General features: G+C 42.8%; 1 long non-coding RNA gene across 1 annotated transcript in view; it reads right to left on the bottom strand.

Moving 5' to 3' along the window:
* Nucleotides 1-13,465, bottom strand: part of LOC307227106 — a 32,252-nt gene extending 18,787 nt beyond the window's left edge. Inside the window, exons 1-2 of the long non-coding RNA XR_013843814.1 lie at nt 13,389-13,465; nt 12,316-12,394 (exon numbers count right to left, since the gene is read on the bottom strand). This is a non-coding gene — a long non-coding RNA (uncharacterized lncRNA). The remainder of the gene's footprint in view (nt 1-12,315; nt 12,395-13,388) is intronic.
* Nucleotides 13,466-14,038: the final 573 nt, after the last annotated feature.

Genomic DNA, 14,038 nt, shown 5'->3' with positions numbered 1-14,038 from the left:
TGCCTTATCTTCTCTCCCTGGTGGGGAATGCACTGGCCCCGATCCTTGGGACTCTTCCCCCCCACTCTGCTCTGGTGGGGAAGCTGGTCCTGATTTCCAACTACTGCTCTGGGAGTCCCTGCTGCCCCCTTGCTCCTGGGATGCTCCCCTTGGGAACCCCCTACCCCTGGCCACTGGCGCCCCCTTCTGTGAATCTTCCGATTCGCTGGAGAGGCTCATGGAATCCCTCGGTCCACTGTCCTCTTCTCCTATGCTCCCCTCGGATTCTTCCCCTTCGCTCTCCATCTCCTCTCTTCCCTGTGCCTCTGCTCCTGAACCCCTGACACCATCCAAATCAATTTTTCACTTTTACATCAATCAAATATTGTTTACTCTGTTGAATTTGTCTGAATGCTGTCAGTGTTTTCATCTATGTACAACTGTTTTCCATATATTCAATAAATATTTTACACTCTCCTTTAAATATAGGTTCTTCTTGCTCTCTTATTCTCTGTGTTAAACCTGCAAGTTCTGCATATTCTGACATCTTAAATTGCCAGTCTTCTTTACAAGGGACCTGGCTCACTTTCCATTTTGGGGCTCACAGAACATGGCTGCTGCTGTTGTTACATACATAAATAAACTTTTCTAAAACAACAAATTCTGGACCAGGTTACTTATAACACTACATTCTCCTGTATCAGTAAATTCTATTTGTGTGACTGCACTTTACAAAATGTCATAGGACAATGACCTGAAAACAGGTACTTGTACTTGAAAAGGGCAGATCTGATAATTTTTGTTTCCCTCATTTTCTCATTTTTCTACTCAGCTTTGTACATTTCCACATCACTTTGTGATTTTTGATGTTTTGAAGTCCTCATGAAAATTCATCAGCATTTTGGTGCAAGTTTTATCCTAATATACACATTTTTACAAAGCAAGTTCCCATAATATAATGCAATTCTGTATACTGCTTTCAAAACTGCATTTGATGTTCATTTTATCCTTGCATCTGCATTTTTGCACACATTAAGTGGCTGAAAAGCTGCATTGCCTCACTGCGAGAACTGAAGTTACAGGGAACCAGACAGACGGCCTTTTTGGTAGTGGCTCCCTCCCTGTGGAACACCCTCCCATCAAATATAAAGGAGATAAAGAACTACACAACTTTAAGAAGACATCTGAAGGTAGCCCTGTATTGGGAAGTTTCAAATGTTTGACATTTTACTATGTTTTTATATGCATTTTACTATGTTTTTATATGAGTGGTTGGGGAAACCCAGCCAAATGGGCGGGGTATAAATAATAAAATTGTTGTTGCTGCTGCTGCTGCTGCTGCAAAATTCAGAGAAGTGTGAATATTTTTAATTGATATCTTATTGAATAAATTTCAATTATAAAGCAATAAAGTGATACAAAAAGAAACAAAGAACAAAGCACACAACTGTGTAAAGGGGGGCATTATATGAATATACACAAAAATAGACCTAACCCATACATTCTTTTATAAATTTGATATTATTATCCTATTATTATCCTAATACTGATGTAAATATTAATAGCCCACTACATTTTGTATAAATTCATTCCAAATTTATCCAAGCAGAATCTATGTCTGTAAGCAATCCTTTTATAGGGTTCAGGTGTTACCATATTATCAATCCATTGATTAAAGGAGAACATGTCTTTATTCTTCCAGTTCTTCAATATCAGCCTCTTGGCTACCATTAGAGCACATAAAATCCATTTTTGTTGTCCTATTGTTAACTTCCATATAGTAGGTATATAGTTCAGAAGAATATTCTCTGCTGAAAAAGTATGAAGAGACAGAAAGGTAGAGGAGAATCAAATCGTATTATTGTGGGGGAAAGGAAGGCAAGCCCCTCTAATGCTCTCTGCCAGCCTTGTGCATTCTAAAATACTTGAGCAAGGTTAGCAGATGCTGTTCTTTCCTTAGTTTAGATGTTGCCACCAAATGCACAATGTGCTTCTCCATGTGCTGTCATAAGTCAGCTAAAACATGTGTAAACATATGCTGTGTCACTCATTAAGGAGAAGGGTATAATTACACTTTTAAATGTGGCAAAGCATTCTGAAAGTAGCATATAATTTTCTAGAGCAGAAGCCTTTATGAAACATATCTTTCCCTGAGTGTTTATACAGTCTGACATCTTCAGGTTTGTTCAGATCAAGAGCCCCACTGTGAACGAACAGGCTTCAGACAAAGGCGGCAATTTGTTCTTTAGGTGCCTTTTCAGTGCTGTGTGGGGAGGGGAGATAGCAGGAGGAGAGGGGGGGGGAGAGAAGGCCACACCAGTATTGTTGCTTGCAATTAAGAAATTTGCCAAATGCAAGGTAATTACAAGGGGAATCAGTGTTTAGCAAATCACTTTTTATCAAAATGTCTACAGTCATATTGGAAAATGGCAATGCTACAGTTCAACATTCCCCAGCCTGGTACTCTCTAGATGTTTTGGACTACAACTTCCTTTAGCCTTAGTCAGCATGTCTAATAGAAAGGAATGATGGGAGTTAGAGTTCAAAACCTCTGTGCTTCCAAAAAGACAATATTTGGCAACATGCTCTTCCCAATTTGATGCTTGTGCAAAGTGATCTTACACTGATGTACCCATCATCAAATTCCTAACTGGAGCACTGATCCACATTTCTGACTGACCAGGAACCAGCTTTTCCTGGAAGAGTCAATTAAATATATTGTAAATTATTGATCTTCAGAGTTTTAAAATCTGCTGGTTGTTTGTACTAGCTGCTATATACTGCCAGGACAAATGCAATATTCTTTTATTAATTTACAAGACCCTTAGCAACTTGGGTTCGGAATATCTTAAGAGGTGTCTGATCCTTTAAATCTCTGTCTGACCACTGAGGTGTATGGAGTGTTAGGGTGAGGTGGTACCTCTGGTGGGGGACAGATTGTGCTCTTTCTGGGGTAGTTTGTCCACCTTTGGTCCTCACCCTGCACTCAGCTCTCACCTGCGGCTCCTAGAAGCTGTCAGCGTGCAACAGTGGCCACACCTTGGGAAATGGCTTTGATTGGCTAGCTAAACCAGGTGAGGGGAGCCAATGGGTCTCAAACCCTCGGTGAGTTAGTGACTAACTCTGCATGTGAAGATAGGCTTCAGCAGATGAGAAGGAAAACTCTGATCCTGCACCCCCACTGCCTTGTGGGACATTTTTGTGAGAAGATGACAAGAAGACTGCCCTCTCAGCTGATGTAGTCCAAAGGAAAGCAGAGCAATACATTTCACACCAGCTTGGCTGCAGGAGTTGCCAGAAGGAAGTGTATAACACACCATATCTTAGGGACTCCACTCTGGATTTGTGTAGGATTTGCTCCTTAACCTTTTCTTCTCCACAAAGCAGTGGGTACAAATTTTCCTTGGGGTTAACTCCCAAAGCCTTTCTTTCGAATGGGTACAGTTGCACGGCAGAGGAAGTTTAGGATCAGAGTCTTCCTTCTCTTAGATGGGCTACATTCCCAGGCTGATGAGCCCCACCTGTCCCTCATTTTCCTCAAGTAGTAACTGCCTACTTGACCATTGGACCTACTCTTGGTCTCAGTGGCGTAGCGTGGGGGGTGCAGGGGGGCCGGCCGCACCAGGTGCAACATCTGGGGGGCGCGCTCACCGCCTCCGGAGTCGCCGAAGAGCCTCGGGCGCAGGCTGTAGCAGAGCTCCATGGCAGCAGCCCAGGCAGCAGCAAGAAGAAGCTGGCAGCGGCAGCGGGTTAGGGGTTAGGGGCGCAAATTACTTGCCTTGCCCCGGGTTAGGGGGCGCAAATTACTTGCCTTGCCCCAGGTGCTGACAACCCATGCTACGCCGCTGCTTGGTCTTGTCTGCTCAGTCTGCTTATTAATGATGTATTGCTTTAGATGTGTGTCATGTTTATTAACAAACTGTTGCTTAAATAAAATAAAAGCAAGGAGTACCAAAAAGTCAATGAAGGAATTGGTAGCTAATAAAGAATATGGAGATGTACTATCTGGTAAAAGATTAAGTATAGATCTCTAACCATATAAAACTTGATAATTGCTTTTTATGGCCTTTTATTATTTCATATGTACCAAAAAAACCCCACAATGCCATTTGTGTTGCTCAATCTATATTTCACAGGTCAATTTCTACAGTTTTTTGCTCTAGACTTGATAGACTTGTATCAGAATGTGTGCTCTGTTATATCATTTAATGAAGGAAATAGAAGAGCTAAACAATTTCCTACACATAAGGGAAGGTAGGGAGGGAATAGCTTGAGTTATGTCATTCAAGAGCACAACAAAACTGAAGTGGAAAAACATCACTTCATTGTGCTAGTTCTGTTGAAGAAATGATTTCTGTAACAATAGAAACCCCTAAAACAGAGTCAAGTGACCTGTGGCCCTCCATGTGCTATTCAACTACAGTTCTCATTATTGCTGACCATTAACTCTGGTGGCTAGGGCTGATGGGAGTTGTAGTCCAACAACAGCTGGAGAGTCACAGGTTCTCCATCCGTGCCCTAGAAACTAGGGACACAGCCCACCAATTCACCCTCAAAGCCTATTGAAACTGTATGGTGGGTGCCATTCACAGAAATTACTTAAAAGTATACAAAATGCCTAATATGATGAGCAGCGATAAAAATGTACTTCTGCATTATCCTGTGTTAACACCAGTGAGGTCATTATCTTAGGAATAATAGATTTGGATCATCACCTCCCTTTTTAGTCTTCCCCATAGATCACAGTTCAGTAGGCGAAGAATAATCATATATAAGCAGGAGTTTATAACTGACATTGCAATATCTATTAAATGTCTACTATGTTGGCACTGTCATTTGTATTGTGTTTATTAATCTTATTAAAAAAATAAATATTATAGAGTGTAATGTGGCAGGCTTTCTTTGGCAAAATAGTGTTTTGAAAGCTGTCTGAAATGTCAAGCTGTATGCATTTTATATTAGTTCTATATACATTTTTATTGAATTCAAACTTTTAAATAAATCTTCCAATATCTAATGCATCTTATCAAAGCACAAAAACCATTATATGATTATATGAAGAACCTCAGAAGTCACTGTCTTCAAAATTTAATGGACTCCTGATGCTCCCCCCCCCCCACTCTACTAGACTGTTTTTAAGACATCTTGCAGTATTCTATACATTATAAATGGATTTCATTCTTGGCTTAGTAATTCACCTAATGGGCAACGGATACAAAAAAGCTGTAACTCCAGGGACATTAAATTGGTTCTAAACTCTGAAAATTACAGCTTCTACAAAAAGAAGAAAATACTAAAAACATGCCTAATGTAACATTGCATCTAATTTTCCACTACCTTCAGATTATGTCTAAAAGCTTCTAAACTTCTTAATGCTACAATATGTTAAAATTGCATTCCTTTATATTTAGATGTCTAAAACACCTTTTCCTTTTTACCAGCACTGAAGTGGCCCACTGACAGGGAGCAGCGGGGCAACGGGTGGGGGCAGGGATTGCTCCAGGAAATCCCACAGTATCAAAATGGAAGACATGCTGTGCCAAATTCATCTACTCAAGCAACTTCTGTCTCCAGTTGTGACCAAGGGGTGGTGCAAATAAAAGCTGTCAAAATGGCAGGTACTTAGTAAGCTGCTTTATACTGAATCACATCACCCATCTAGCTTAGTGTTGCCTACACTGATTGGCAGTTGCTCACCATGGTTTCAGGAGGAGACTTGCCCAGCTCCAACTGTAAAAGGTGGATTGAACCATGGGTCTTCTGCATGTGAAGCAGATCCTCTGAGCTAGAGCGCTTTCTGACCTAATCAAGTTATCCCCACTGACCAGGATAGAATTGTTCACCCTGACACTGGTAGAGCACAACACTGCTATGCCAGAGATGCTGTACCACTTCTGATGCTGCCACATAGGCACTTGTTTCTACAAGTATTGCATGAACAGGCAGAGACCCCCCAACCCTGGGCGACACCCAAGTGGAATAATGACTCAAAACAACGTGTTATGAAATTAAAATTGGCCACAACGTTATTAAAGCTTCAGATCATAGCTGTCAACCATCCCTTATTTGGCGGGAAACTGCCTTATCCCAGCGCCGTTTCCCGCTGCTGTCCCTTATTGATGATGTCCCTTAAATTTCCCGGGTTTCAGAGGAAGCAGCTCCTCTCCCTCCCTCCCTGCCGGCCAGGGAGGAGGGAGGCTCCAACTGTGTTGCTTGGCTGCGTTGCTCACCCAATAAGGAGTCTAAGAACGATTGAGGGGTGGAGCTCGCATGCCTTGTGCCGATCAAATCGGCCGCATTGCCTGGGGACTCGCCTTTGCTCAGCGCTTCCCAGCGGAGAGGTGACGGTGGTTTCCCTTGCTGCATTCCCTTTGCCGGGTTGCTGTGCTGTGGGAACCACTGCTTGAGGCTTCATTTGGCTGCTGGCTGGGCTTTCTGCCTTTGGTTCGGAGGGGCTCAGAAGTTGAACATACCTGTGCTTGGAATCGGATGGATACGTCATCGACGGCCCACTCACCTTTGCTGGGGAAAAGGTCTGTCTGGAGCGGGGGCACATGGTGGGGGAAAAGGAAAGGAGCTGGTTGAGTACAATGGCGGGCGGCGATCTCGTGGGGGGTGGCTTTTGGATTTGTTTTAGAGGCTCCTTCAATTGACTGTTATGGGGAAAAGGAAAGGAGCTGGTTGACTAAAATCCCTTATTTTGGCTGCTGATCTCTTATTTTCGAGGCTGGTCCCTTATTTTCAAATCTGTAAGTTGACAGCTATGCTTCAGATGTAGGGAGACCTTGGCTTAGGCACTGAGCATTTGTCCCTCTCAGTCCCTGGCTGGGGATCTGAGGAACATCAGGGTTATCCAGAATGTGTAGGGATTGGGCTGGCTCTGGAGAACGTCTGTTCAAGTTGAGAGCCCGCCCCCCATTTCGCCGCTGTCGCAGGGGAGAGCAATGACAACCAATTGGCATATGGTCTCCCCTCAAATAGGAGGGGGTGTGGGTCACCACTTCACCCCCCCCCCCCATTTAGGGAAGACAGACTAAAGGATTCCGCCCACGGCCTGAAACCGCCACAATTGTGACATTTTGCTACGGGGAAGGCAAAACCTGCCAATGTAGGAAAATTCCTTTCCGGCCCTTCAACAGTGACCATAAAGTAGCAGCGCCCACGTACCCGTGGAGAAGAGGTTAACCTGTGAAAGAAGTCTTAAGTGAGGAAGGGCAGGGTGAGAGAAGCTCTGAAGCCGACTGAGAACTCCCACTTAAGTTCCTCCCACTGTTGTGTGGGCAGGTCGATCCCTCCCTCCTGGCCAACTCTCTCCTGGCAACGCCTCTCCGGGAGCCACATGGGATCGTGGGGGCTGCACACAGCCACACAAAAGGCGCCCCCCATTTGATGTGGGGAGCAGTCATTATTGTGCTTCTGACTTTGCTGATGGTTAGCTCTATTAGCTGCCTGGTGGGCTACTTGACTGTCATATTCTACTTGTATTAGGGATGTATGAAGCACCAAGCATCCATCTCTCATTTAGAGCCATGGACCACCTTGAATTAATCTGGCTACCCAATTAATATCCACATGTTTATCCTACCATTCTTTTTTCCTACGAAGTGGCCAGATGTTTCCATGCATGGATGCTTATGTAGACGTAATTCTGGTCTCTGCATCAGAAAAAAGATTATGAAACCCATGATGAAGCATGACAAAGTATATCTGCATGAAAACAAATAGAGCAGGAACAATGGGCTATGATGGTAATGCACTTATGGGTACCACTCACACAGTAACACTGCAGCTTGAGGGGTTTATAGTCTACTGTAGTTTACAGATGAAATGATGCAGTAAAATTGTGAGTGGTGTGTGCTTGGTCAGAGCTTTCTAATATTCAAGGTAAGAGAATGGTTGCACAGTTGAAGCAGGTTCAATCTGTAGAAGCAATGTGGACCACATAATTAATATGCCCACAATTTCAGATATATTTTCTGTTTTATCAGAATCATAGGTTTATTTCTCCTAAAAGAACATAAACTGTCAGTCAATGAAAATCGACATTGTTCTGAAGTTATAAATGGGCAAAACTATCTAGTCCACAACCAGACATCAGACCAAGCTGAGCATAGATCTGATGTTAGGTTGAGCACACAGCATTATTCACATGGAGACTATTCCTATGTACCACAGGAGACATGTCATGTAGCAAGCTGCCCTGAGCAATTTAGGTACACTGGCTTTCCAAGAACCAGCATGTGCCTGTTGAAATGAGCTATAGAAATTAGAATACAGTGCTACCTCTGGTTACGAACACTTCTGGTTACGAACGCTTCTGGTAACGAGCTCCGCTAACCCGGAAGTAGCTGCTCCGGCTGCGAACTTTGCCCCAGGATGAAAACAGATATTGCACACCAGAGGTGCGCGCGCAGCAGGAGGCCTCATTGGTGAAAGTGCGCCTCAGGATAAGAACAGTCTAAAATAGTCTGTTGCATTTCAGCTAGGTTAAAGGCTGTGCCTTGTATTTCATGTTCTTTCTTCCTAAAATCTTCAGATTTTAATAAACACAAATTTATTTTCCAGAATGAAACTGTGTAACTCCAGACACTTCATTTGGCCACAGAGTCACAATCTGAGTCCAAAATGATCTAGAATCTGTAGAATTTTTCCTGTGGCCTGGCAGATTTCTTGACATCCAAGGCTTATTTGCTGGAGTCAGGAGGAGATGCTGCCTGGCCCTCCATGACACACCTTCAGATGTGTGGCCAAGAAAGTGAGGAACACTATAATGAGACCTTGAATGAGATGAGGTCATCTAAACAAGGAAGAGAACAAGAAACAGAAACTTTCCCTAATCACCAAGTAACTCTTACTGGGAACTGAGGAAGTGGATAAATAGATCTGCTACTGTGCAAAATTTTGAGCTGGTTTGATACAATGGTAGTGGGACTTGAGCGCAAAGAGATTATTCTCCCTAAAAGGGCCTGTTTGCCGATTGTCCTATAATTCTACAAACTTCTTTACTAAGCAAATCTCCTAGTAAAGATATCCCAGTGTTAAGGTCATCCACTACTGCAGTAGTGACAGGCCCAGCCTTCATTACTGACCTGGCTTCCCAATGCCACGTAGGCAGCGGGTCACCAAGCGGGGAAGGGCAAGGCAATGGGGTGCTTGGTGCAGGTGCAGTGGCGAGAATGGTGGATTGGCTTCGTTGCTGTACCAACACCATGCCAGTCTCCCTGCCTTGACCCTCCCCTCCTCTCTCTCAGCAACTAGCAGTGACATTCAGTTTTGGGGAGCAACGTCAGCCCTGCTCACTACTGCACTACTCTCATATAACCACATAAGAAGGGTTGTGCTTCATATGCCTTCGTAGTTCCAACAGCTTGCTCCTCACACTAGACAACCAGATGCATATGGGAAGCACACAACCAGGACACAAGTGTGATGGCTTTCTCCCAGTGGCATTCTGCCTCTACCAGCGGCAAAGAAAATTATATGCTTGCCCTTAAGAGCTGGCTTTAACCTGAGGTAGAATGAAGGGGCCATCTTGTGCATCTTGGTGTTATTGAAGGGCAGAAGATTGGCAGTTGTTTTTTTATGATTATGATTACTACTACTACTACTACTACTACTACTATTAAACCCTATGAGATACCACATAGATTTTCCAGTCCAGGTACCAAAGTACCTCAGGCTGCCATCCTTGCAGAAGAAATATAATTCATCTTCTCCAGAACCACAGAGAACCACAAGTATTTCCTTTTAAATAATGCCAGCTAAAAAGATGCAGGACCCTTCTCGTTATATTCAAATCACTAAGCACTTTTGTTCAAATGGTGTCAAGGAACCCAGGTTGCTAATTAATTCAAATCATATTCCAGAATGTAGGTCCAAAGCAAAAATATTTCCATGCTCTCAGACTGATTTGAGTCGCTCACTTGAACAAGAAATTATATACTCAATAGCTTCACCTTAAACGGCTCTTCCCAAAAATGATATGCAATGCACTTTACTTTTTCCACTAGCTAGACTTCAAACACATAGATGCTATTTAGGAAAAAAGATGCTGCAACATTAATGAATGGTCTGATTGCAGAGAGGTATGGATGACAAAATGCTATTAAACTAGAACTGAGTTGTGGCATTAACTAAAATGAACCTATAATTCCAAAAACAAGTGCACCCCCCCCTAAATCTGTGGTCCCCAGCATTCTCCTCCCCCGCCTCAATTTTTTTGCTTGTTCTCTCAGTATATACAGAGGACTTACTTACATTGTTCCTTCTACTTGGAAGCTATTATGAGTCTCAGTGGTATCCCTTAGTTTAAGCACAGAGAACATCTTTATAACCAATAGAGTATTTCAAAATGGAAGAGACTTTTAAAGTGCAACCCCTGTAGATTGCATTTTTTATGGTCTTAGTGAGTGAAGAAAATCAAACAATTTCCCTCTATCCAGTTCTCTCTATGGCTCAGACAAAATGTGTCAGATTTGTAGAAGATGCTGTGTTAAACTGATGGAGAGTAATTTGGGAAGCTACAAACGTCGGAAGATAAACTCATCCTCACTCAGCAGTTCTGTGTTGGCAGATTGTTGTTTAGTGACTGATTTATTATTTTATGTTGCAGGATTTTCCCCCTCAAAAAAATGTAATAATCTATATATTTGCAAATGTCATTACTTACTTTAAGCCCTGCAAAGGAAACACTGTAGGTGTGGTGTACAGGTGTTGGAAGCAAATAATAATTGTGCCATTCATGCTAATCCTTCTCTTCTAGTCTATCTGAACTATCAGCAATCAGCTTGGGGATTGCAACTCACAGTCATCATGCATATGATTGTGAGTGAATTAGTGTGTCAATCACTCATATTCCTGATCCTGTTATTTATTTGCGTGTACATACTGATTCTTTTAAACAACAAGAACTTCACTATGGCATTAGGTGCAACAATATGAAGAAAAGAGAGCAAAACAATAACTTTACATCATGATTAATGTCCCCAAGGCCATAGCTTTTCTGACATGCCATTCCAAGGCCCAATTTGCCATGGTGCTTGATAGGCTACAAATGCTTACTTCTGCAGCAGCCCACACATTTAAATGAGGGATAGAAATTCATCTAGAAATACATCTCATGATAAGACTGTGACCAGGTGACCTGCCTACTCATTCTGCTCTGCAGGTGCTACTAATTGTCACCCTCAAGGCCCCTGCTCTCCTTTCTTATGCTACTTTATCTTTAGCCTGGACTTACACCACATAGCTCTTCCAATAGAGGCCACTGTAAGATATGCTTGTGTGGTTTCTACCTACTGACCCACAAGGCAAAAGTGTTTCTTTAGAAAAGTTGGAACAGAGCATGCTTGAGGCCTTTGCATTTGCGAGTGCTTCTCAAACTGCTGCCAGACTTAGAACTGCATAGTGAAACCTAGAAAGAATACCATTTATTGCTTCATCTTGATTGGGTAGCCTACACATATTAAGGCCACCTTCAAAAAGAAGACTGTCCTCTGGCAGCCATGTAAATAGAGGATTGTCCCTGTAAAGTAGGATACCTTATTGTGGTCCCAGTGGTTGCCAAACTGGAATACCAATGTTACAAAGCATTAGATCTGATATAAATATGAAACTTGCCATGTGGAATACTGCACAAGTAATCAACTTAGGTCAGTATCACATCTAAATTAGGCTTAGGGTTCAGGTCAAAGACTGTTCTCTTCCATTATTTTTTTTAAAAAACCTATTTGGACTATTATCTAGGGAGAATGAGCCATAGTCCAGTTGTAAAATACATACAATATAAGCTCAGTTCCCAACAACTCCAGCTGGCAGATCTCATCTAAAAAAGCTAGATCAGCAAATTTTGGATTGATTATAGTAGAGGATCCTGGGCTAGATCAACGAACAAACCAACTTGGTGTAAGCAGCTTCATATGCAGACAGTACAAGTGCCCCTATTCTCCAAGGACACCTCTGATTTAGAGAAGCTGTCCCGGTTTCTGATTTGATCCTGGAATGTCCCACTTTTCCTTAGGATGTCTCTGTTTTCACTGGAGAAATGTTGGAGGGTATGGAGTTATCCAACCCCTGAGCTGTCTGAAGGCAATCCTGTATAGGGCAGTTTTTTATGTTTAATGTTTTATCATGTTTTTGTGTATGTTGGAAGCTCCCAGAGTGCTGGGGCAAGCCAATAAGATGTGTGGGTATAAATAGTAAAATTATCATTATGGAGTGGAACGTCCCTATTTTCATCAGAAAAATGTTGGCGGGTATGCATAATGTTCATTCGGCACTGAACACAACTTCTCTCCTTCATGGGTATTAAGGCACAAAAGGCAACATTACCCTCACCTGATGGGCTCTGGTCTTGTTCTGCTGAAAGCTTCCTGTTTCCAGTTCGCACAGTCTTGCCAAGGTTCATTAGTTCAGACTGTAGAGAGGGTGGCAGCTGTCAGATAAATACGGTGTGAAGCCCATATTTGCATGCAATAACCCAGCGAAGGTATGCATTAGCAGCAATTTTAAGTAGCCCTTTCTACAAGCAAAGTGATCTGCCTTTGGAAGCATGCGTACACATTTTCAAATAAAGCTGCAGAATTCAAATCCAGCCACTAAATCGGGCTTCCGAATAATAGAAGCCCCTCTCACATCTCAGTGAATTAGTGTTTGTGAAGCACTATCAAATGAAAGGTAGTTATTGAAAAGCAAAGCATTTTTATTAATGCTATAATTTTTATAAGCTTAAGGAAAATTTCAGTATGCAATTTAAAAAGCAGCCAACAGGCTTCTAAATGCCATAGAACATCCTTAGGGATGTGAAATCTGTCTGTAACTGAGACGCATTTAAGTAATGGGGGACAAAATGCAAATCAGTAAATTGAAATAAAACATGCCACATAGCCTGTATAAGAAACACGCTAATAAGAGTCATTCAGATTAGGGAGATGTTTACTTTAAAAGGGAGGCTCCAACAAGCTGACAACCAGTAGCCTGTAGCATCTAGCAACAAGTCTGTTGGAAGAGAACTCATTTATTTAACATCAACTTCATGCATATATTTCCAGTGCTTTTTTTCTTTAAAAAATGTTTAGGGGTACTCTCATTTTGACTCAAGAAAATCACCATTTTATAGTTCAAATCAGGAAAAATAAATACAGTAAATAGATAAAAGTACAAAGATTCACAAAATGTTTAGGGGTATGCGTACCCCTGCACCACCCCCTGGGGGGGGGGAAGCACTGTACATTTCTATCTTTTAAAGAATCACATTATTGAAGTTAGGAAAATACACTCTACTCCACTCGTGTTCTTGTTTTTTAAAAAAGATCCTACCCCAAAGGTTTTAGATTCTAATCCTGGTTTAGATTCTAATTTTAGAACATCAGAGTCAGAGAGAGAGAGAGAGAGAGAGACTGGTAATTCACCATGTTCTTCTTCCACAGATTTTCTATTGTATAAGAATCCACTGAGTTTCATTCTCCCTCCTACTGATGTTTGAAGCCAGCATAAAGGTAAAGGTACCCCTGCCCGTACGGGCCAGTCTTGACAGACTCTGGGGTTGTGCGCCCATCTCACTTAAGAGGCCAGGGGCCAGCGCTGTCCGGAGACACTTCCGGGTCACGTGGCCAGCGTGACATCGCTGCTCTGGCCAGAGCCAGAGCCGCACACGGAAACGCCGTTTACCTTCCCGCTGGTAAGCGGTCCCTATTTATCTACTTGCACCCGGAGGTGCTTTCGAACTGCTAGGTTGGCAGGCGCTGGGACCGAGCAGCGGGAGCGCACCCCACCACAGGGATTCGAACCGCCGACCTTTCGATCGGCAAGCCCTAGGCACTGAGGCTCTAACCCACAGCGCCACCTGTGTCCCGGGAAGCCAGCATAAGCTCCCTTTTTTGCGTGGGGTGTGTGCCAGGACATTTGCCACACAAAGTCAAAGGGGCCTGCTAAAGAGAAATCACAAGTGTGATGGTAGCAGCAATTGGAACAACAGTAGCAGGATTTCAGTAGACACAATAAATTCCATTGTGTTTTATGCAAGGTGCATAAGACCACCAAAGGTATACAACGAACCTTC

Source organism: Podarcis cretensis (assembly GCF_951804945.1).
Source record: "Podarcis cretensis genome assembly, chromosome: 11".
In the NCBI taxonomy this organism is placed as follows: domain Eukaryota; kingdom Metazoa; phylum Chordata; class Lepidosauria; order Squamata; family Lacertidae; genus Podarcis; species Podarcis cretensis.
The sequence above is the reverse complement of the archived record's forward strand: the minus strand, read 5'-3'. Positions and strand labels throughout refer to the sequence as shown.